The sequence below is a fragment of the Falco biarmicus genome, chromosome W (genome assembly GCF_023638135.1).
Source record: "Falco biarmicus isolate bFalBia1 chromosome W, bFalBia1.pri, whole genome shotgun sequence".
In the NCBI taxonomy this organism is placed as follows: domain Eukaryota; kingdom Metazoa; phylum Chordata; class Aves; order Falconiformes; family Falconidae; genus Falco; species Falco biarmicus.
In genome coordinates, this window is record NC_079310.1 from 2,304,029 (window position 1) to 2,329,667 (window position 25,639).

General features: G+C 40.3%; 1 protein-coding gene and 1 long non-coding RNA gene across 4 annotated transcripts in view; one reads left to right on the forward strand and one right to left on the reverse strand.

The window, feature by feature from the left end:
• The window catches only part of LOC130142041 (transcription factor RFX3-like), a 194,026-nt gene extending 181,272 nt beyond the window's left edge, over positions 1-12,754 (reverse strand). For 2 of the 3 annotated variants that reach the window (XM_056323455.1, XM_056323456.1), the window contains exon 1: positions 12,138-12,753. The gene's annotated coding sequence lies outside the window, so the exon portion shown is untranslated. Of the gene's footprint in view, positions 1-12,137 lie in introns of all 3 variants that reach the window. The other variant, XM_056323454.1, reaches the window with a different exon arrangement.
• Positions 12,755-17,314: 4,560 nt separating this feature from the next.
• Positions 17,315-19,216, forward strand: LOC130142046 (uncharacterized). Its single transcript, XR_008819274.1, has 2 exons — positions 17,315-17,572; positions 17,655-19,216. It is a non-coding gene; the product is annotated as an uncharacterized LOC130142046 (long non-coding RNA).
• Positions 19,217-25,639: the final 6,423 nt, after the last annotated feature.

Sequence of the window (25,639 nt, forward strand, 5' to 3'; positions counted from 1 at the left end):
CAATACAGGGACCTTGGTATTTAATTGACATTAAAAAAGCTCATTCGTGTTCTTTGCTCTGTTTAACAGATAATCATGCCATAAACACAGTATATGATCCCAGAGTGAATACTGCATATGGGTGAATTCAAGGAGGCTATCATACATGCTGCAGTAGTATAGAAATAGCAGATCAGCCCCAGAAAACTGTCTTGTATTCATTCACAGAACTACATTAGTGCCAATGGAGATTTTTACCAATAAACCTCTAGTATTTCAAAATTCCTTCACACACAAAATATAGTATATTTTTATACATTCTGTAATACTATTTAGTCTTACACTAACACCAGTTAAATGGGTTTTATTAGTTGTGTCATGGGACACTATTTGGTTTATGATGCAAGGGTTTAGTAGCACAATGGGCTGCGTGGGTTTGGCCTCTGTGAGAAGAAGTAAGAGGCTGCCCTGTGCCAGAGTCAGTTCCAACTGGTTTGGCAATGGACCAACTGCTGGCCAAAGCTGTACCAATCAGCAAAGCTAATGACACCTCTGTGATAATATATTTAAGAAAGGACAAAAGGACACATAGGCAGTGGAATGAGTAAGGAAAAAAGGTATGAGAAACAACACTACAAATATCAAGGTCAGAGAAGGAGAGGGAAGAGGTGCTGCAGGCACTGGAGCAGATATTCCCCTACAGCCCATGGAAGAGACCATGGTGGAGCAGGTATCCACACTAGAGCCCATGGAGGACCCCATTCCTGAGCAAGTGGATATGCCCTGAAGGAAGCCGCAGTCTATGGAAAGCCCATACTGGAGTAAATTCTCTTGACAAGAGCTGCAGCCCGTGGAGAGAACCCACGCTGGAGTAGGGGAGAAGTATGAGGAAGAAGGGGTGGCAGAGAGGAACTGTTATTACTTACCATAAACCCCTGTTCCCCATCCCCCCTTGTGCTGCTGGCGGGGGGGCAACACTGACAGACAGGATGGGACACAACAGGGGAATTGGGAATGAAGGAGTGAAGCTGAGCCTGGGAAAAATGGGGTGGGACAGGGGAAAGGTGGTGTTTTGTCTTTGTTTCTCTCTATCCAAATAAATTTTAATTGGCAATAAATTAAATTTTCCCCAAGTTGATCTCCCTATTTTTATCTCGACCCACAAGCTTTTTCATCTTATCTTCTCCCTCATTCTGTTGAGGAGGAGCGAGAGAATAGCTGGATGGGTGTCTGAGCCAGCCATAGGTATAAAAAAGAAAAAAAAAATTAAAAGCAAGCACATGTTATGACTCTACATATAGTTGGTTCTTCTGTTTTTGACATCATCTTAAATTTCCACCTTTCATTTTGCTTTCATGTCATAAAATAAAGTTTTATAACATGCAAGGCATTATTTTAGATTCATTTCTATCACTAGCCCTCTATTGAGGGCACATGAATTAATGAAATATCCTCATTACATTTAACAAAGTGCAATTTAAAAAAAAAAAAAGTACTGGATTTACATGGCAAGGTTTTGGTAGTTGGGGGGGTGACACCCTACCCCTTGACTGATATCAGCAGTGTAGGCAGGATACTATCCACATTATTCATGTAAAGTATGATTCTCTCAAATCACGCTACCATTGGTGGAGTCAAGGGGAGGCGCAACTCTTACCCACACTCAAAAGACATTTGCACAATTGGCAGCTGCTACCAGAAGACCCAGCCATTAAGTGTACCTGGCAGTCCACTGGAGCCATGACATCACTTACAATCCTCTGTTTCCTAATGGTGATCAGGTGAGTTGCCATATGGGTGCATCATTGCTCATCTTTCTTACTGCCTCAATAAAGCTTTGTTTTATAATATGTTGTCAGACTCCATTACTGTTCAGACCACAGGGGGTTGCACAGGTGGCCTTTCTGAAGAAAAAAATCAGGGGCTGCCCCTGTGCCCAACGGCAGTGATTCTGGCAAGATGCATAACAGATCCACCACTGGCCAAAGCTGAGCCAATCAGCAAAGCTGGTAGCACCTCTGCAATAACATATTTAAGAAAGGGTAAAAACGCTGTCCAGCAGAGTGGGGGGGGGGGGGGGGGGAAAGTGTGAGAAACAACCCTGCAGACACCAAAGTCAGTGAAGGAAGAGGGGGAAGAGGTGCATCAGAGCAGAGATTTCCTTGCAGCCTGTGAATACCACAGTGGAACAGGTGGATGCACTAATGGAAGCTGCAGCCCATGGAAAGCGCATACTGGAGCAGGCTCTTGGCAGGAACTGCAGCCCATGGAGAGGAGCCCATGCAGAAGCAGGTTTTCAGGCAAGAACAGTGGCCCATGGGGGGAAACATACTTGTACTGGTTTTGGCTAGGATGGAGTTAATTTTCTTCATAGCAACTTGTATAGTACTGTGCTTTGGATTTGTGACTAAAACAGCATTAATAACACACTAGTGTTTTAGCTATTGCTGAACAGTGCTTGCACAGCATCAAGGCCTTCTCTGTTTCTCACTGCCCTGCCAGCGAGTAGGCTGCAGGTGCACAAGAAGTTGGGAGGGGAAACAGCCAGGACAACTGACCCCAACTGACCAATAGGATACTCCATACCATGTGATGTCATGCTCAGCATATAAAGCTGGGGGAAGTGGGGGGGGAGGGCATTCAGAGTTATGGCATTTTATCTTCTCAAGTAACCATTACCTATGCTGAGTCCCTGCTTTCCTGGAAATGGCTAAACATACGCCTGACAACTGGAAGTAGTGAATGAATTCCTTGTTTTGCTTTGCTTGCACATACAGGTTTGCTTTACCTATTAAGTTGTCTTTATCTTAACCCACAAGTTTTCTCACCTTTGCTCTTCCAATTCTCTCCCTCATCCCACTGTGAGGGCAGTGAGTGAGCAACTGTAGTACCTAGCTGCCTACTGAGGTGTTGTGTTAACTGGGGTTGCAACACTGGGGTTAACCCACAACAGCAGTCCTTTCCTGAAGGATTGGAAGGATTGTAACCCATGGGAAGGGCCCACACTGGAGCACGGGAAAAGCGTGAGGAGGAAAGAGTGGCAGAGAACTGTTACAAACTGACTGCAACCCCCCCAATCCCCCCTGTGCTGCTAGGGCAGGGGGGAGGAGGTAGAGGAGTTGGAAATGAAGCTGTGAATTTAAGCCTGGGAAAAGGGGGGAGGGGAGGAGATGTTTTATTTTTTGTCTTTGTTTCTCACCATCCAAATCTATTTTTTAATTCACAGTATATTTTCCCCAAAACAAGTCTGTTTTGCCTGTGATGGCAATTCATAACTTATCTCCCTGTATTTATCTTGACACACAAGCTTTTCCATCTTCTTCTCTCCCTCTGTGCTGTTGAGAAGAGGGAGAAAGCAGCTGGGTAGACATCTGACCAAGGTCAACTCACCACAACATAATTTAGTTAAACATTCATAGAGCAGTCATCATAATAAGTTCTAGATGTAGTGGAAACATTAACCTGCAAAACCAGTTACTCAGGTTTGTCCTACAAGAGCTGTATTAGGGAATGGCTATTCTAGAAGAAGATAGTCTATAAGAAGATAAGTATATATACAATATATGATAAAGCAGCTACTTGGGAGAAGGTGGAGAGGGGAGTTGTATAAAGATAATGAAGACTTTGCCAAATAAAATCCTTACAGAAACTCAAAGTAATCCACATGATTTGAGAATACATACTTACCCATGAGTTTTTATAAGGGAAGACATGAAAACTCCCAGATCTCCTCTGATAAGGTCACTACTGTAAGTTGTTTGTTTCTTATATAGTAACAACAACTTTAAAAATTATGGGCTATGAATATGAACAGCTACATTATAAAAGGTATTTTCTATAGTTTGCCTTTTTAAAATTTCTGCTTTCTACTAACTTTCCATTATTAAAAAAATAAGAATAATCAAATTTTAACCTCCAAATTGCAAACCTTCAATTTTTGAGTCTCAGATCTTCTCTCTTCTGTCTTTGCTTCATCATCTTTCCTCTAAACTCTCCAGTTTTAGTGGTAGTTGCTAGTTTACTACACTAATACCTTCTTATTGCAAAAATAAGTGAATTGATAGTCTAACAATATCATACTAATTCAGAAGGTTGTTCATAGAAGTGCTTAAGTTCCTCTTTAACTGAATTCACATGCTTAAAACTAAATGCTTGCTTAACAACTTCCCTAAAGATAGGCAGACCTAAATAACTGCTTCAAATATGCTTTATAAATGCTTTTTTAAGTCCCCAATTTAGAAAAATATGCTACCTAAATATGATTATTCAAATATAAACATAAACATTTGTTTTACTGAATATATCATCTTCACCTACTAATATGCTTTGCAGCGAGAATTCTGTTAGTGATATCACAGAAGAACACATTCTGAAATGGACTATTTGAGCTGGAAGGTACTATTCACAGTCTGACACAAGAGGCCCATTTAACAAAGACTTTTTCAGAATGCAACAATAAAACATCCCAAGTCAAATGAGTAACATTAGTTTATATTTCCATACAATGTTCTCATTCTATGCTATGAAAGTAGAACTATCGCTTTTATTAATTGAAAGTGTATGTTTTAAGCTGTTAGCACCATTTTTTCTGAATATCAGAGAGCTGTACTATTTTAATGAAATAACACATTACAAAGAACTAAATTGGGCTTTTTATTATAATTTTTGCCCTTTAGCAAAACTACACTTTAAGTGTTTTAAAAGCAGACATAAGAAATGAATAAAGGTATTAATTTAATTTAAATTAGAATTTACTAATATTTTTTAAAAAAACAAACCACCAAACAAAAAAACCAGTATTCTAGCCAGCCAGCCGAGAAATTTTAAACTTGAATGTAGTTGTACAATGTAACGCATTTTACTGTTTAAGAGAATTTCTGTGTCTCATTCCATCTCCATACCACCTACCTGCCTACATATTTTCTACCTTTTTCACATATTTAACACAAAGGATTTGAAAAGGTAAAACACTGACAGACTGGTATGAAAGAGTAAACATGTCCATCATTTTTATACAAATCTTCATAAGAATTTCACAAACCTTTTTGAAAAAGGTTAGAGTTTGATTTAAAATAGCCAATTTTCTCATGTTTAGCAAATAAATTTTTTTTAAAAGTCAATATAGGATTTTATATCAACAATAGTCTCCAAAAAAGTTAGAAAAATTGCCCCAGAACATTTGTTATGCGAACCAAGAGAAGACAACAGAAAAAAATAAAAATAATGAAACACTGACCATTTATATTTTGGAACATAAGAATTGTCCAAATGAGATTAGCTGATACTACAAGCTTCACACAGACACAAGAACCCCTAAAGTAGGCAGTTATAGAATAACCTCTTCAGGGGAGGTCTCTTTCTAACTCCATTAGTTTAACTTATACCCCGAAGTAAAACAATTTTGATTCCTTCAAAAACATTTTGTTTGTTTACTTGTTTAGCTGGTGATTTTAGGAAGTTTTACAATGGATTCGTTTACAAGAGAAGTTGAAATTTACAAATCACCTTAAGCAAGTGTTAAATGTCTGTCTTAATGCTCCATTTAATGATTATTTTTTGTTTTGTCTCATACCACTGTGCTAAAAAAATAATAAAAAGACAAAGAAAAAAGAAAAAAAAAGGGAAAAAAAAACAACCCACACACCCCAAAACATGACAGCCATTCTGATTCTAAACAGCTTTATTAGTTTTGGTACCAGAAGCATTCTGAAGTACCTTTCTTTTACAAGGGGCTTCCTATTTTTGAGGGACAAAGCGCTCTGTAAATTCAAACCAATTTATTATGAAAAGGAAACCATGACAACTGTTTGTACTCTTGCTTTATTATTATATCTGACACAGTCACTTGCCCTGCTTTCAGCTGGGATAGAATTAATTTTCTTCCTAGTAGCTGGTACAGTGCTGTGTTTTGGATTTAGGATGAGAATAAGGTTAAAAACACACTAATGTTTTTAGTTGTTGCTGGGTAATGTTTTTACTAGAGTCAAGGACTTTTCAGTTTCTCAGGCCCTGCCAGCGAGAGGGCTTGGAGGGGCATGGGAAATTGGGAGGGGACACAGCCAGGTCAACTGACCCGAACTAGCCAAAGGGATATTCCATACCATAGGACATCATGCTCAGTATATAAAACTGGGGGGAGTTGGCCAGGGCCTGTAGATCACTGCTCAGGGACTGGCTGGGCATCAGTCAGCAGGTGGTGAGCAATTGTATTGTGCATCACTACTTGTTTTTTTTCTCCCTTCCCTTTGGATTTCATTTCTCTCCCCTTCTCCCTCCTTTTCATTATAATTGTTATTATTATTGTTTAGGGTTTTTCCCTCCTATTTTAATTATTAATTTATTCTTATCTCAACCCTCGAGTTTTACATTCTTTTCCGATTCTCCTCCCCATCCCTCTGAGGGAGGGTGGCTGCATGGTACCTAATTTCTGGCTGAGGTTAAAAAAAAAGACATCGCACTTAAAAATTCAATCTACTACTGTTGCTAGGAGTCAGTTGCTGTGCAACCTAAAAGGTATGTGGTGCTTTCAGGTTAAGAAGTATTAATAAATCTGTAGGCCTCCGTATACATTTCTGACCAATTTACTTAAAAAGCTTAAAACTCTTCTCAAATAGTCACCACACACCTCCAGATATTTTTTTTTTTTTTAAGGGTCATACTAACAGATTTTAACAATTGCACTGGGTTTTGGCTGGGATAGAATTAATTTTCTTCATAGCAGCTTGTATGGTTCTGTGTTTTGAATTTGTGACTAAAACAGTGTTGATGACACATCCATATTTTAGCTATTGTTGAAGAGTGCTTATGCAGTGTCAAGGCCTTTTGTTTCTCACACTGCCCTGCCAGCAAGTAGACTGGAGGTGCTCAAGAAGTTGGGAGGGGACACAGCTGGGACAGCTGACCCCAACTGACCAAAGATATATTCCATGCTATATGAAGTCACACTTGGCAATAAAAGCTGGAGGGGGAATGAGGAGGAACGGGAGAATGTTCAGAGTTATGGCACTTGTCTTCCCAAGGAACCATTACACAAGATGAAGCCCTACTTTCCTGGGAATGGCTAAACATCTGCCTGCAGATAGGAGGTAGTGAATGAATTCCTTATTTTACTTTGCTTGTACACACAAGTAAATATTTAATATTAAATAAGAAAAATTAAAGCAGTACACATCTTCACTGCATTCTAACTGAAAGCAAACAACAAAGTTTTCCTCTAATTTATCATTTCAGAGGACAATTAAGAATCTTAAACAGCAAGAATCCTCAAAGTTAATGTTTCAACAACTAAAACAGCTGCACGTGTTCTGTAGAGATACTTTATTTTACGCTCCCAAAGAAGAAGATATCAAGCTCTATATTTTTGGTCCATAAATTAACAACCTAAAATAAACACCTTAAAAATGGCAGTATGATGCTTCATATTTACTTTTTATATCTACATACGCCCAACGGATCTTCAAGTTGACTCTAAGATGTCAAACTGTTCTTCTGGTTTTGCTCATTATTTTCAATCATAAAGACTCTGCAGGCAGAATTAGATATCTACAAATACCACTACGGGATCACTGCTTTCAAAAATATTTTAGCAAGTCCACTAGAAAAGGACTAAGGAATGGGACATCAAAGAAGTGAACAATATGGGTTTTCTCCTATAAGTTGTTCTATAGTAGCACAATTAAGGACATCTGTAGGAAATAGGAAATCTGGCTTATGCCTTTTGCTCTTTAAATGTATCCATATTACAATAGATGGAGTATAGGGCACGGATGTTTGCTGATTGGTCAGATGACTATTGCCAAATGGAATACATAACACCTCAACACTGACTGCCTCTTCTTCAATAGTAGCATAAATTTAGTCTTGCTTTTCCACTGATAATTATTCTGATGAAATCTGTGTTTTTGAAACTTCTGCTCCTCTTTCAAATAAGATGGAGGGCAATATCACAGAAACTATTTCCTTAGGAACACAAGAATAAAAAGATGCCTCAAAAGTTATCGGAAAGGCTAAAATAACTAGTCATTTCATACTAGTTGGTCGAGGTTTTCTACAGGGACCTCAGAAAAGAATAACAAAAATGAAGACTGCTTTGAAAGCAAAAAGTCAGGGAGGAGGAGCAAATTTCTCCCTAAAAAAGCATTCATGAATGAGAACAGTTTTGTAACTGGTATTTTGTTTCTTCTCCAGAATTCATAAGTTTGTAATGTTTTTCCTGAAGCAAAACCAAACTTTTTTTTTTTGCCTACATTAGGATAATGGGCTTATAAGACAAACCATAAAGAGAAGTTGCTTCATCAGGGTGGTGAGGCACTGGAACAGGTTGCCCAGAGAAGTTGTGAACACCCCATCCCTGGAAACGTTCAAGGCCAGGTTGGATGGGGCTTTGAGCAACCTGGTTTAGTGGAAGTTTCTCTGCCCATGGCAGGAGGGTTGGAACTAGATTATCTTTAAGGTTTCTTCCAATCCAAACCATTCTACAAGTCAATTATCTCCTGTGCTTTTAGGATTTAGCCTTGTAAAGAACACAGTAGCAACTCCGAGTCATGAATCAAGCACCCATTTCCATCAACACAGGCAAAAAGATAAATATAAAGACTTAATAAGTACAGTAGTTGCTACTTTTAATCACTTTCAAGGACAGACCACTGCAACATTAAAAGCTACCCTATTGATTGTGATCTCAAAAGTGATGGAAAACAGTCTAAAATTGTTATATCTACACAACTACAGTTAAAGACATCTAGATATATTGTACTGTAAAAGTAGTTGTACTTAAAGCTAGCTAACAATTATCTGAACTACATTTTACAGCCTTGAGTTTTTTAGATCTAGTTTCTACTCAGAGCAAGTGTTTTCCTCCGTGTTGCTCAAAGATATACTAGAGATGGGAGAGACTTTAGCAAAGAGAAGTTGCAATGCTGTTCAACTTCAATTGTTCCATAAGTAACCCTTTATTAGTACCATAGGACAGTCCCTTGAACGTAACTGAAGTAAATGAAACTTCTGTAGACATATAGATTTGTTTATATAAAACAGGATAGAGCCTCAGTCTGTTAAGTTTGGTGAGACAGATTGATTTAATAAGTATTCCTCACATGAAGAAATGCAACCAGAACCAGACCTTACTGAGATTAAACCAGCAACTCCCCCTCCACTATCTCACTCATCTGTGAGACCAGCATGCTTCTACAGTACAAATTGTCCAAATTCAATGCTCCCTTTAGTCTTTTCCACTCAAATTCCTTCTCCCTCCCTCACTCCTTCTCAGCAAACTTTTAATTGATGCAAATATGTAGAGTAGGCATTGACACATGCAGATGATTATTCTCTCTAAACAGCTGTTTCACATGTACATGATCAAGATCTACCCAAAGTGAAATGGACATTGCCATCTACACTTAAGATTTCTGAACATTTTCCAGTATAAATATGTTTTCATTTTAGTGTATCTTCATTAAATTTATTCTTTTTCTGGCTGGGCATAGTGTCAATCACACAGAACTTTCAGGAAAATTAACTTCTCTGCAATTCCAAGAATAGGGCATGTTAAAAAAAAAAAAACACCAAAAAAACCACCCCAAACCTCAATCACCTGTATTTATATGTATATATAGATACATATATATAAAATATATAACATATACTATCTATGTTTTTATATATTTAAAATAACCAAAACAAACAGAAAAACACCCAGCTACTCCAATATTAAGTTTTAGTAAATCCCTGATTTTTTTAATGGTAAATTTAATATGCTAAAGGGTTATCACACCAACAGGCACATCAAGTCAGGCACAGAAGCACTACTATATCACAAAGGGAGCAGGCTTTAATATGTTCTGCAAAAATCTAAGCAGATGTCAACCGAGCACATTTACAGATAATTTCTAAACTAAAAAAATAAAAAACTTCCTCAGATTCTCCTACATGACAAAAAGACAAATTCCTCAACATTATTATTTTCACAATACATTTGAAGGTGTGTTAACCAATCTTCAGGTTGCTGGTGTGAAAAAAAAAAGATCCTGAACTGCTGAATAAGCGTTCTTTCTAGTCATTTGAAATTGGCTGAAGGAGCCTTCTTCAAAATAAGTTTTAAATGTCAATTTTGTGTATATTGAGATGAAGCAGGTAATGTTACACCCCAAAAGAAAACAGATTAACAGAAGAGTAACTATAGGCTATCCCTGCAGCTCAGCTGGGCATACTTCAGAGATGTCCAATACACAATGCTTCCCAGCCTTGCCACATCCCAAAACGTCAAGTAAACTGTGAAACATTAAACCGTGTGGAAGCAAAGCATCTAACAAGGAAAAGAAAAGAACAGTGGATAGGAAACAATTCAGCAAAAAGGAACCATACTGAGGAAATTAATAAAGGTTGAAACTAAGTGACAGCAAATACAGAAAACAATTATAAAATGTACATGAACAGACAAAACTATAAGTGATTAAAAAAAAAGTAAAACTAAAACATAAATTGCAAAACCAAAGAAAATGTTGACACAAAAAAGATTTAAAGCCTGGCATTTAGTTTAACTTCTTATCTAGAAACAAAGTGAGCAAACTGTTCCAAGGATGTTCTTTAGCTTCCCCCATCATCTGAATTCCAAATATTTTGTCTTCCGTTTCACAGGCTTGTATCTGCAGGTTAGTAAACAGCAATTCCAGAAAATTAATCTTTTTTTTCCCCTAATAAATATTACTTTACAGTTAGCTCAAAACTAGGTTTAATTGAAAAGGACCGATAATGCAATAACACAATGAAAAAGGGAATCACTGAAGATAAAAATATCCCTGGTTTGTACCACATAATTATGGGTGTAAGAGGCAACTAAATATTTCAGATGGCACTAAACCGGGGGGGGGGGGATAGACTAGAGGACTAGAACAAATCCAAGCAAAGCAATTATACAGGAAATGCACATGGGATTTATGTTAAGAAGCAATGAAAAAAAAACACTGGCTAAGGGGTTTGCAAATTTGCAAAGAACTAGATAATAACACTGTATCAGTGTTTTTCTTCTTTTAAGTTAATTTATAAATAGGTTAAAACCCACAGTAGATAGGTTCTGTCATTGTTTTTCTACATAGCACTTGTATTATGTAGCAGAGAGATGCTATATTCATAAGAAAGATAGTGTGTATTTTTTTTTTATAAGAGGTGCACTTCCTAACACAGTATAAGCTAGTGTTAAACTATGAAACTATTTTAGAATACCTACTGAGATAACGTAACTTAATACAGAAACTGAATGACAACAGGAAACCATATGGATCAACAACAAGGCATGGATGGACCACCTTAATTAAGGAAACGTACCCAGGTTGATGGTTCTTATTCCTATGGAACTATACATTAAAGACTTCTTTAGCTCTTCAGAAACAAATGTTTCTAAGAAAGTAAGACAAACACACAGCATCGCATGCTTTAAATATACACAACTCCTTTGAGTTTACTGAAAACTTAGTGGTTTCTATAAAATTCCATAAAATCCATAAAATTCCACAAGTAATATGAGCTGGAGAATTCAAAAAGGCTCTGAACCAGTACATGAAAAATAATACAATCAAATACTTCAGGTAGAACAAATATGTTTTTATAATAAAATGAAAATGCTACCTGATGAGAACAGAAAGCTGGGAATTCAGAAGTACAGCCATAAAATTAAATTATACTTGCAACCAGTTAGCTCGGTTTATGGAAAAGACAGCTAATTGCACTGAATGACTTCATATAGTACCAATTAGCCCTTCATCCTCTACTATTAACTACCTGTTACCACTAGCCTTCCCCTACTGATATACAAGATACTTTGGAACATTAAAAGTACTGCAGCATGTCAGATAACTTCCGATATAAAAAATTTTAAAAAAAGATAAATACCCTTCCTAATAAACAGCCACAGGGTAATTTATATCATTTTCCCTCCTCTAGAAATGATGTCTCTTCCCATATTATTAAATGGGAGGGAAGAAAGGCTAAAGAGAAAGCGCTCAAGGCTTCTCTCTCCCCCCTCCCCCTCAACCAATAGCGAAGCCCAATGGAGCAGTCCCAGCCCGAATGCTGCAAGGAGGAAGTAAAGGGGGGGGGGGGGGGAGGGGAAGAAAGGGATAGAAAAGCAGGACTGAAAGCTTGTACAGAACAGTTACATTCACCTGAACTGTGGAAAGCTGTGTTGTTGTTCTTGCTGGTGGTAGCCGTTGTAGATGAGGAAGGAGATGGAAAGCAGCGGAAGAGCAGTTGTTGATAAGTAACAGTCACCAGGACTACGGTGACTATGGCGCTTGATTCACAAGGCAACAGTTGCTATAACTCACAAAAGAGAGAGAGCAAGCGAGAAAGAAGGAGGCAGTGGCTTAGCCGAAGAGACCCGGAAGAGGCAGGACCTTCCACATGACAGACAGCTTCTAAGGCAAGAAAGGAGGGGGATCCGTTTCCTTAAGAGGGAAAGAAAAGGTTGGGAGGGACGTATTAACTCATCCACCTTGATAAAGGCGTGCGAGGGCATATTCTACCCCCCAACAAGCAAAGCGGTAGTAGTACGACAACGGACTATCCACGGATGTAAGATCACACCACATCGGAGCAGGCAGCAAGAGAGCCTGTAGTGGTAGCTGATTGTTCAAATAGCAACCATCAGGCAGAAACCCGAGTGGGAGAGAGAAGAGAAGAGGAGGTGTGGTTACATTAGCATATCTGTCTCCTGCATCGATCATGCTCACCGATATCCTGATGTCATATCCGGTTAGCAGCTAAGATGGGGGGGGTGGGGGGGGTGGTGCGTAGGGATCTCTGTTCAGTGGATTGCTTTGCTTTTTCCACCCTGCTTGCTTTTTGCTACTTGGAAGCAATTTAAAGTGAACAGGAAGTTTTGCTTTGTGCTTACTGCAAGTTCAAGCTCCTGTTCAATTTAACTAAGTACCAATAAAAGAAGTGGAAGATTAATTTCTTAGCACAGGATAATGAACCAATTTCCCAGTTAATATCTTTGAAAATTTAAAATACTAATTTTTATTTTGGCACTGTTTGCTACAGCGTCAGCTGAAGAGAGCTCACACAGCTACTGTTTTGCAGCGGCTTTTTACCCCTTCTTAAATATGTTATCACAGAGGTGCTACCAACGTTGCTGATTGGCTCAGCTTTGGCCAGTGGTGAGTCCATCTTGGAGCCATCTGGAACTGGCTCTGTTGGACATGGGGGAAGCTTCTAGCATCTTCTTACAGAAGCCATGCATGCAAGCAAAGCAAAACAAGGAATTCATTCACCACTTTCCATGGGCAGGCAGGTGTTCAGCCATTGCCAGGAAATCAGGGCTCCATCATGCATAACGCTTACTTGTGAAGACAAAGGCCATAATGCCAGATGCCTCCAATTTCCTCCTTCTTCCCCCCTGTTTATATACTCAGCATGATGTCATATGGTATGGAATATCCCTTTGGCTGGTTCAGGTCACCTGTCCCAGCTGTGTCCCCTCCCAATTTCCTGTGCCCCTCCAGCCCTCTCTCTGGCAGGGCCCAAGAAACCAAAAAGTTCTTGGTTTAGGATAAACATTACCCAGCAACAACTAAAAACATCAGTGTCCTATCAACATTGTTCTCACATCGAATCCAAAACACAGCACTGCACCAGCTACTAAGAAGAAAAAAATTAACTCTATCCCAGTTGAAACCAGGACAAGCTGTTATTGCTGTTTAGCTATTAAGGGGCAGGTTTCTGTGCTTGCCATGGGGCTTGCTTGCCTCACTGTATATTGGAGTCTAGTGCTCATTAGTGGCTACTTCTTGCTTTCACTGCTTGCTGTACTACTGTACTGCTTATCAACTTACTGTGCTGTGCCTGGGAACATTTTGATAATAGCAATGGCATTGTCCCCAGGCTGGCAGATGGCCAGGGCATGGCTGCTGTTTCTGTGCTGCTGTACTGGATAGGCTGGAACTCCAGTGTAAACTCGAGTCAAAGGGACTGTGACCTGTGGATGAGTCTATGTAGGAGCAGGACACCCAAAAGCACCTGTGGCCATGAATAAGTCCATGCTTGAGCAGGTATATCTCGGAGCGTCTGTGGCCATGGTTATGTCTGTGCCACATCAGGTATGCCTCTGAAGGAATTGTGGCCCAAGGACAAGTCCATGCTGCAGCAGGTACACCTTGAAGCATCAGTGGCTGTGCGTGAGGTCATGCTGGAGCACCTCAGTGTGTGGCCATGGAGAAGCCCACGACAGAGCAGATATTCCCCTGGAGGGATTGTGGCCAGGGATAAGTCCATGCTGGAGCTGATTTACTTTTGAAGGAACTGTGGTTGTGGGTAAGGCCACGCTGAAGCAGGTCTATGATCATGGCCCATGGATAAGGCCACATTGGAACAGGTGCACCTCAAAATGACTCTAGCTGTGGATGAGTCTATGCTGCAGCAGATATACCCCTGGAGGGACTGTGGCTTATAGCTGAGGCTCCACTTGGAGCAGGTAGAACCCTAAGGGACTGCAGTCTGTGGATAAGTCCAAGCCGGAGCAGGGGCAAGGGGAGGAGTTCATTGCAATGTTAAACCCTACAAGCTGATCTGAAGGGTCCAGGGGTGGAGATTGTAGTGGATATACCTTTAAATTGTTGTAACCCATGATTTGAGTTTCATGTTATAGGAATGACTATAGCAGCAACCACCCGAACCATTGGAGGACAAGCCTTACAAGAAGCAGTGCAAGTGCAGCAGTGACCCGACCTGAGCTGGCTTTGATGCCCGATAACCCCATACAACACACAACCTCTCGTCTCCTGAGTGACCACCATCCATAAGAGATCGTGTTCATGGACTAAATGAACTCAATGGACATTTTGTGGACATTTTATAGACTTTTTAACAGGGGTGTGTATAGACTAGGGGAATGATATCTGTGTATTATATCAAAGGATGGGAAGGATGATGGTGGTTAATGAGGGTGTATTGGAAAGTGTGGCATGACGTAAATGGTATGGAATAAGGGGTGGATATTGTCTTTGGGTGGGTTAAACCATGACATTAATCAATTTGTAGATGGTATTTGTATGTTTAGATATGGGTATTATTGAATAGGACAACTTTTGTACATAGCTAAGATAGTTTTAGCTAGTCAATAGGAACTGGTTATACATACAGTGGAGTGGTCACATAGGATTGTGGGCCAGCTGGATTATAAGAAATCACCGAACAATATTTAGTAGAGTCTCATACGATCCAGCTGAAGATACCGTTAAAGGGTATTTGCAATGCAGACTCCTGTCACCACCTAGACAGCAACTGGCTACCCTGATCAAATGATTCTCCCTAGATTGTTTCACTATGCAGAAGGCTAACCCCCTCCACTGAGTGTTATCCTATGCAGAAGATCCTAATAAATCCCAGTTTCTTTAACTAACACTCTGTGTGTGCATCTGTGGAACATTATTCAGAGCTCAACTTCATTCCTCACAGGAGTTCGGAAAGAAATGGGTCTATCCCAGTATTCCCACTACTCTGCAGAAAAATGTGTCCTTGAGGACCTAAGCGCTGTGGAATAGTTAGCCATAGGCAACAGACCTCTGCATTGTATCCTCAGACACTCAAAGACTGGTAGTCTTGCCTTTTTTTCTCCTTCACAGAGTCCTCTGAGTAAGAAGGGCCACAGAGGCAGTAGCATCTTCACCTCCCTTCATCTGGCCAACTGTTACTGCTTTCCTGCAAGTAGGATGCAGCACACCCCAGAAGGCCATCATGGAGGACATGTTGCAACACCTGAAATCCAAGGTGGTATTCATGAGGAAGAAGAGGGACACCATGCATACCTTTTTTCTAAGAGGTGTTCCAGGATGCACAGTAGGCCCAACTCTGTTTCTTGGCCTATCTACATGCCTGATTGGCAGAGGCTTGGGAGCAAGAGAATCCATAGAGGCAGTAGGATGAGCAGCTTCCAAAGAAGGCCTTCTATCTCCAACCAATTCCCCTACACCATGCTCCTGAACAGCAACAGAACAGCTGAAGGAGGAAAAAAAAAGGGCATCCTTTTCCTCAGAAGGTACTTCCATCTCTACCACTAGCTCCAGTGTGTCCCCTTAAGACTATTCCAAAGTGTCCAAGCAGTGCTAGGAGAACATAGTGTGGCAACAATACTCAGTGGTGACAGCCTGGACCTTTCCTGTTTTGCCTCACAACCATGGGCATGATGCCCACACTTCTAATTGGACTATGTTGACCAGTTTATTAACCGCAGATCATAATATCTGTAGGTATAATTATAGACTCTAAAATACATCCTTTAAACTTCTACTACTAGAAAAGGTTTAGATAAGAGCAAGAAAGATGATCAAACATATAGAATGGCTACTGCATGAGTAAAAACTTTTCAACCTGGAAAAAAAGATAATTTGGGGGATATAATAAAGAAAGATTTACAGAATCACATGGAGATGTGGATTGGTACTGACTATTCATTATCTCTTCCAAAACAAGGACAAGGGACCATAAAACAAAGCCAGTAAGGATTGGGTTCATAACAAACAAAAGGACCTGTTTATTCATACAACAGGTATGAAGAACATTTGGAGCTTCTTGCCAAGAATGTTGTGAATGCAGAAATTCTACATGATTTCAAGGGCAAAGTTGACAAGATTTTGGAAGAGATATATGTTGAGGTTTATTAAATAGATGAACCACATCAGGCTCAGGAAAACCCTGAGGTGAAAATACTTGGAGGATGGGAAAGTATTCAAGAGAAATGTATGTGCTAGACTCTTCTTGCACTTCCTTAGATATCTACTTTTGGACATTGGGCCAATCAGAATACCAGACTAGATGCACCCTTGGTCTGAACCAGTATGTGCAGGAGCGGGCTGGAAACTAGGACCACGCGTGGCAATCAGTTAGCTGAGGGGAATGTGCTCGAGCTTGTCTGGACAACAATTAACATGATGAGACATGTTTGCAGAGCACGGGGGAGTGGGAGACGGATGGCGCCAAGGAAAGGTAACACCTTGCTGTTAATTGCTGGTAGTTAACCACCAATCGGGGATTGCCTAGTATGCAATGCTTAGCTTCAAGAACCAATCTGTTTAAAACGCGCAGCTTCTGAAAGTGTATAAAAACTCATGCTTCTGTACAATAAATTGACATTTGCTTGCATCAAGCTGCGTCCCGTCTCTTCATTTGCCGCAAATTGGTGACCCCGACGTGATCCGTTTAAGGATCTAACGTGAAGGGCTCTCGAATCGCCTAACTGAGCGACATGCAGCGAATCCCACAGAACTTTGAATGATCTGCTGAAAGGAAGCAGGAGCCGGCCATAAATCCCTCCGGAGTTGAGAGGTGAGCTGTGGGAAATCCGGCTTCGTCCCCAGAAAGAGACGTATATAGACTCATAAAGGGTCTTCTAGTCAGATCAGGGAGTCCGTGCCTCAGTCTCCTCAAATGGTGACCCCTATGGTGGTGTTCCGAAGCCTTGGAAGAATAAGGACGGAAAAAAGACAGCTCGTGGAAGAGGGCTGCGTTCCGGAGGAGACGGCTTGGCTGAACGATCGTCTTGCTGTCTGGACCAGGCGGACAACCTAAACCCCGAGGATAACGCCTGTATGCATCGAGACAGGTGAGCAGCCAAGAAACCTTAGAGATTTTAAATATTTGAAGAAATTTTAAGAAGCTTTAGAAACCTGTACTCATTGAGACAGGTGAGCAGCCAAGAAACTTTAGAGACTTTGAAAGAATGAAAGTGTGTACATACAGCAGCCAATTGTATGATGCTGCCACGGAGGGGAACTCCGTGTCGGGAATGCATTTAGCATCTTGGTGGCAAATTCTGACTACTCTTTGCCAAGTGTGGACTAATTCTGCTAACGGTGCTAAACCAGAGGAAGCTGTAAATTCCACCAACAGCGCGACTCTTCTCAAGACACCGTCAGCGATGGCGATTCCGTCCACACCTCCTCTGCTCCCAAAGCTTCTGTCACTGATTGCAGCAACCCTCGCAACACGGGAGCAAGCACGGGAACAGGACAACTCGGACAATGATTTTATTGACTCTGATAAACCTTTTGATCCAGGTCCTATAGATCTGGAAAAGGAGCTAGACCTTTCCCCCACCCCCTTGTCTCTCCTGATGCATTGATTGTATTTTGGGGGAGGGTGAAAGGGGGTCTGAGGGATTGGTGGCAGGAATGCAAGTGCGAAACACTTAAGTGATGGGTTTTGGGAGTCGCTAGGGCATGTTCAATATTTTGTCAGACAAATCAACCTCGAGAGTGGCAGCCTGTGCAATACGAGGCTGTTAAAGAATTAAGCAAAGCAGTGCGGGAAGGGAGGATTCATAATACATTTGCTATGTCCCTTCTTGAAGTGATGGCAGAGCCTTATACACTCACACTGCATGATTGGAAGTTATTGCTTTGTATGGTACTAACTGATACAGTATATGATGTGGTTATCTGATTTTTGTGAGCTATGTGTAGTGGCCTTGACTGAAAACCTTAATCGGGGAATTGCTGTTAACTATGAGCAGTTGGCTGGAGCAATTAACTGTGCCGATTCTGTGACTCAGGCAAGGTATCCCAGGGACAACTGTTTGCAAATGAATGAGATGGCTATTAAGGCAGTCAGGATGTGGGAGTCTTGCCACAGTCTTGCAGGGTCCTAGAGAGTCACTAACTTTAATACTAACTTGATTGATTGGCTTCAGAATATTTTGCAACAAGTCGAACATCAGGAAGCTCAAGGGTTGCTTTTAAAACAACTAGCTGTGATAATGCCAATGAAAATTGTAAACGGGCAACTTTCACAATCGCAACCCCAACATGTGTCAAATGATTGTAACGCAGAACTCACAGCAGACTGTAATTCTCAGGCTGAGTTCTGGAATGCAGCATAACAGATTTTTGCTTCTCTAATCTCTTCTGTAAGAATAGTACACGCTTTTAACTTGCTTAGTAAATTAGGCTGCTAGCTTGCTAAACAAAGTAATACTACAAATACTATTTTTTTTTTCTGGCTTATTAACAGATGTTGATTCTGTCCATCATATGTTGCTACAGAACCGAGTTGCTATTGATTTTTATTATTAGCACAGGGACACAAGTGTGAAGACTTTGATAGGATGTGTTACGTGAATCTGAGTGACCACTGTGAATTAATTTACAAAAGTATACAAAACTCAAAAGCCTTAAAACAAAGATCTGCAACAGAGCCAGGGGCGGGATGCCTTTGGTCTCTTCTCACGGCTGGGAAACTTTGGGCCATGACTCAAAAGTATTACAGGATTTATTATAATTATCTTTAACCACCTTATTGATGTTTGCCTTATGTCTCCCATACCTTTTTTTCCTGTATTCAGTGTTTAGTTGATTGTAACATAAATCAGGTCATGGTCACCCAGCTACACACAACCTTTGCCTTGTCGCAATTAACAAGCAAAAAAGAGGAGGATAGAGAATGTCTGAAGAGAGAGATAGGAGAGGAAGCTGGAGAATATTTGACCTAACAAGAGGTGAGAGAACAGCTAGGTATTGTGAAGGAGAATAGGAAAGATAAACACGGTTATCTAGTGTTTAATAGGTGTCTGCATGCTTGTAGTGATATATAGCTATGTAACTGCATGAACGATTTCTGCCCTGAGCCTGGTGGAGCATACAGCTGCGGTTTGTGTCCGGGCTCAGAGATGTAAATAGGGGCTTCTCTGTTATGGTAAAGTGTTTCTCTTTGCATAAAAAAGAGAGGGAATGAAGGGAATGACCCCAGAGGTATGTTCAGAGAAGGCATGCTATGTTTCGAACTTTTTGACTGAACCAGTTCTTGTTTGGTGTGCCCTTCCACCTATGTATAATGTTAATCCAAAAGAAGCTGATATTCTTTACACTTTGAATGTCAATAATTGTCTTTCTGTAGATGCTAATGTAGTAGGAGGCTATGATGGGAACGTGTCATTCGGTTCTTCTCTTATCCAGAGTAACAGCAGGGAAAGCATTAAAGAGTTAAATCACCTTGTTTGGTAGGCAGTTAAGAATGTGAGTCAAAATTGCCACTGCTTTTTGTTGTTGGTTCAAGGACATGGCTGTGAGGATTTGGATGGTATGTGCTGCGTGGATTTTAGGCGCCCCATTGCAGCAACATGTTATCAAAATCTGAGAAAATTTCAGCCTTTTTTGGCATCCATTCACTTAATTGGCAGTATTGTTTGTTTGCTATTACCTTGGTTGCTGTCATGTTTGCAAGGGCCCTGCAGAACATGGTAAACCTGGTACTAGCTGTTCAAAAACAAAAAGGGGAAATTGTAAAATTGTACGGAACAAAGACAGTGGGTTATTTTGACATTAATAATATGTCTCAGTTGGTTTTTTATTTGTTCTATTACTTATACCTTGGTTTTACTCGTTCGGTTTCAAAGGTTCCTTTTGTGCAACAGGAAGGGGATGCAGGAGCGGGCTGGAAACTAGGACCATGCATGGCAATCGGTTAGCTGAGGGGAATGTGCTCGAGCTTGTCTAGACAACAATTAACATGATGAGGCATGTTTGCAGAGCACAGGGGAGTGGGGGAGGGATGGCGCCAAGGAAAGGTAACACCTTGCTGTTAATTGCTGGTAGTTAACCACCAATCAGGGATTGCCTAGTATGCAATGCTTAGCTTCAAGAACCAATCTGTTTAAAACGCGCAGCTTCTGAAAGTGTATATGAACTCGTGCTTCTGTACAATAAATTGATACTTGCTTGCATCAAGCTGCGTCCCGTCTCTTCATTCGCCGCAAGTATGATTATTTCTATGTACTTTGCTTTAACATTTTGTGCTAGCTTTATACTGTTTAATAAGATATACAAGTTTTAGTTATGCTGTGTTCTGCACAGACTAGCTGATAGAAATCTCTAATAACATATTCTAATTATTCCAGAGTCGGCAGACTGTACAACTGAAGATCACTTGGAAACGCAAACAGTCCATAAAGTAAACTAAAAAAAAAAAAAAAAAAAAAAGAATGGGATATCTTATATAAGATGCTAGTTGGTGTAATTATGACACCAAGATCAAGATATCTATACTTTGTAAGAGTCAACATTGAGGGACACCACTTGTTATTGCTTTCCATTTGGACATTAAGCCATTGACTGCAACTCTGGATGTGGCCAGCCAGCCAGTTCCATATCCATATAACAGTCCATCAATCAAACACATCTCTTTCCAATTTAGAGGTAAGAATGTTGGGGGAGACTGTATCAAAGGCCTTATAGAAGTCCAGGTAGATGAAATCCATAGGCCTTCCCACCAACACCGTCACTCCATTATAGAAGGCCATCAGATTAGTTAGGCACAATTTGCCCTTGGTGAAGCCATGCTGGCAGTCTCTAATCACCTCCTTGTCATCTATATGACTCGACATATCTTCCAGGACGATTTGTTCCATTATATTACTAGGTACAGAGATGAGGCTGACTGGTCAGTAGTTCCAAGGTCCTCCTTTTTAACCTTTTTAAAAATGGGTGTGATGTTTCCCTTTTTCCAGTCACTGGGAAATTTGCCTGACTGCATGACTTTTCAAATATGATAGAGAGCAGCTTAACAACTACATGTGCCAGCAATGTTTGTTACCAGCAGTGCCAATAGCTTGAATCCATTGAATAGCTGTATTGTTTTTACAACTATCCACTTGTACTAGTGCAAGGAGAAAATAAATTTTTTCCCATTGCATGATTAAATTTTAGGGTGCCAACAAATAACTAATATAAAAAAAAGAGAATACAAACAATAAGAGATATAAGAATCCCTTGAGGGACTTCTAAGTCCCAATAGTTTTCTATTTTTGCCCACAGGTTAATATCATTAATTCCCTAAGGTCTTATTATATAGTAGTTCTTATAAGTCAGTATGTGAAAGCTGATACAGTCTGTGTTGTGTCTGAAGATGGCAGGACCCTTTTACACTGGGAAGCCTGGATCCAGTTAAGCAGCCCTTGCACTTTACCATACTATTAGTAATTAAAAGTATCTGCTAAAGGTCTCTTCCAATGCAGCTGAAGTGTGTGTTTTTTCTGGTACACGTTAATGTAGACCCAGTCTCCTGGTTTCAAGAAGTGACACACATCAGTATCAGGTTCAGGTGAGGCTTCTTTCAGCTGTGTGTGGAAAGTCCTTACACATTTCATTAAGAGAGTCATCTGCCAATTGTAAGTTTGCCTGTGTGGGAGTTCAGGGTGATGTGTAAGACAGTCACATGGGTCTGCCAATTGAAATCTCGTGAGGTGACATCCCATGTTTTGTGGATAACTGGCTAGCTGAAAAGGGTCACATAGACATAGTCCAGCTGGCTGGACAAAAATGCACATCGCTCTCAGCTTATCTGAAGTAAAGCAAAAATACACTGTCCTTGGCTGTTCTTGTTACACAATATCAGGAAGATTGCGGTGGGAAAAGAATGTTACAGGTGGGAACAGATAACTACAGAAGAGAAACTAGGGGTGGGCTTGGTATTTAGGCAACTAACCAATAATGAGCTTAACTTTTGTAATATGTATGAGCTAATTATAACAAGGCATAAAAGGTGACTGTAAGAGACAATAAAGGAAGTCTGCTGATCACTCATATTGAGTGACTGTGTCTTCCCTCCGTCGCAACAAATGGCGCCCGAACAGGGACCCTAGAGAGGGCTGAACCTGCGAGCCACGGTTCGACGGAGATTCGGGTACCGGTCCTGAAAGCAGCGCAGGAGGCGGAAGGGCACAGTCCCCGCGCCCGGGAGCACCTACAGAGGGTCCCGCCGGCCACGCGTCGCCGAAGTCTCGCAAAGGCTGCAACAGCGCTGACGAAGGTATGGAGAGACAAGCGACGTATGATTCACTCATATGCTTTTTAGAAAAGCGGAGCGTTCGGGACATAGATTGTAACAAGGCATTACCCGGGTTATTAGCGTATGGGATAGCATCCGGGGCCCCCGCGGCAGCGGCGAGCGGCGGCGTGCGGCCCGGCAGGCCCCGTCCCGGCCGCGGTTTCTCTCCAAGGCGGCACCCACCCCCCTCCGATCGGCGCCATGGCGATGCAAGCGGCCAAGCGAGCTGACATCTGGCTGCCCCCAGAGGTCAATCGGATCCTTTATATTCGGAACCTGCCGTATAAAATCACAGCGGAGGAAATGTATGATATCTTTGGGAAATACGGACCTATTCGACAAATCAGAGTTGGAAACTCTCCTGAAACAAGAGGAACAGCTTAAGCTTCTCAAGGAAAAATACGGAATTGATTACAAACCCACCAAAAAAAAAAAAAAAAAAAAAAAAAAGCTTCAGATGTCACCTACAAGAAATGCGTTTCTGCTTTGAACTAGCAAACATCTCTGTGTTTAAAAAGAAGCCTTTTTGCCTTGATGGAGATAATTTATTCTGTATTCTGTATTTATGCTGTATTCTGAATGTGGAAATTGGTTGGGACTAGGAGGCTGGCTTAAAGGCATTTTGCAAACGGGATTATTATTTTTGATCATTATTGTAATAATAGTTTTTTGATCAAAACCAGCCAAAATTATTTGTAAGCATTAGGCATATCTGAAGAGAATGCCTTTGTTTGAATCAGCAGTTAAGGTGTAGTTTAGTCTGAGGCTGTGGTTTTATCTGCTTCTGGTGAATTTTTGAAGTGATGAAATCAGAGATACAAGGTATACTAAGAGTTATGAGGTAATAAGGTAATAATCTAAGTAAGGGTGCTGTCTTTTATATCTACAAGTGCAACATGCTTTTATGTAGCAGAGAGAAACTTTGACAATAATGTTGCTTGAGTGAGATGTGCATGTGACAACTTGGGAAAAGGGATATCACAACTGGAGTGCAACAGTGTTTTTACGTCTGGCAGAGTGAAATCTTTCAAGACCTGAGTTTAGACAGTCTAAAATAAATTGTTAGTATTCAGAAAACCCATCTTAAGCCTCTTTTGCTTACATAGTGTTATGGAAGTCAACTGCTATTGTAGAGAATTAATGATTTTTTAATACATATTAACAAATACTACTATTTTAACTTGAGGCAGTTGAGTGAGAAATACTCACGTGTAGCATTTGAGGGAATGTCAGCATAAATCGCACTTACAGTAAGACTGCATTTTTAATTACTGTACTCGTTAAGCTTCGATGATGCCATAAGGCTAAGGCCTTTTATCACAGATCGGTTCTGAACTAAAAGTTGTGTGCACATGTAGATATGCACATTTGTGTTATTTTCCTTAATTGGCTACAAAATAATATAATTAGGTTGGGGACTAGATCTTGGGAATTTACCTATTATACTTCTGTTTGTTAAGGAACGTGCATAACATACAGCACCCATGTAGGCTTGGCTTGTGGCATAGTTGTCAAATTTAGCATAGACATTCAGACAGATAAGCAACGTACTCTTCTTGTGTGTATCACCTACAAGCCATTATGGCTTAGTGTGTAAATCTGTACGTAACTATTGAAAAATCCACTTATGAATGTATATAGCTTAGAACTAATTTTTTCCCTTTGTTAATTCTTTGATATCAATGAGGTGTTCTTCAGAAATTGTATGGACTGGTTGGTTGCATAAGGGCAGTTGTTATTTGGACAGAAAATTGTTAATGGTCAGGGATTTTCCACTAAAATATTTGCAAATATTCCTAGTCAAACATCATTTTGGTTTCTTTTTGGGTTTTGAGCTTGCATTAGTCCATGTTCAGAACTTTAAAATTACCTTTGAATGTTTTTAAACTTTTTGTATCACTGGAACAGAAAGAGCATCTAAATTAAAGCTTCAAGCTAACTTTATTTTTCAAGTATTTCAGGAATTATACTTCTGAACTGAGATTTTATAAGTTGGCTGTGTATTTTCCTGTGTTAAAACGCTGTTATTGAAAATGGTCAACCAAGCCTGTGTCGCCCAAAATAAAAACGGGGGAATTGTGGATAACTGGCTAGCTGAAAAGGGTCACATAGACATAGTCCAGCTGGCTGGACAAAAATGCACATCGCTCTCAGCTTATCTGAAGTAAAGCAAAAATACACTGTCCTTGGCTGTTCTTGTTACACAATATCAGGAAGATTGCAGTGGGAAAAGAATGTTACAGGTGGGAACAGATAACTACAGAAGAGAAACTAGGGGCGGGCTTGATATTTAGGCAACTAACCAATAATGAGCTTAACTTTTGTAATATGTATGAGCTAATTATAACAAGGCATAAAAGGTGACTGTAAGAGACAATAAAGGAAGTCTGCTGATCACTCATATTGAGTGACTGTGTCTTCCCTCCGTCGCGACAATGTTTTCTATTCACAATGCTTCTTCTATAAAAAAGTGGGAGAGGTAACACATCTTGCCATTTCAGGCCAGTCTGTGCAAATCTTTGCCAATTTAGTTTTCAAATGGGATTTTTTTTTTCACAGCCCCACTAGATTTGGGATGATGGGCACAATGGAACTTCTGTTCAATTTATATGGCTGCACAAATTTTTTGCATTCCAGTAAAATGGGTCCTACTATTGCTATCTAGTCTTAGGGGAATATTAAACTCAGGAATTAGTTCTCCCAGCAACTTTTTTCAACAGCTCTTGCATCTGCTTGTTTACAAGGATAGGCCTCTTGCCATCCTGAGAACATCTCTAACATCTAAAATCTCATGGCTTGGATGGGTGTACTCTATGCTGGATAAAAAGCTGGCTGGACAGCCAGGCCCAAA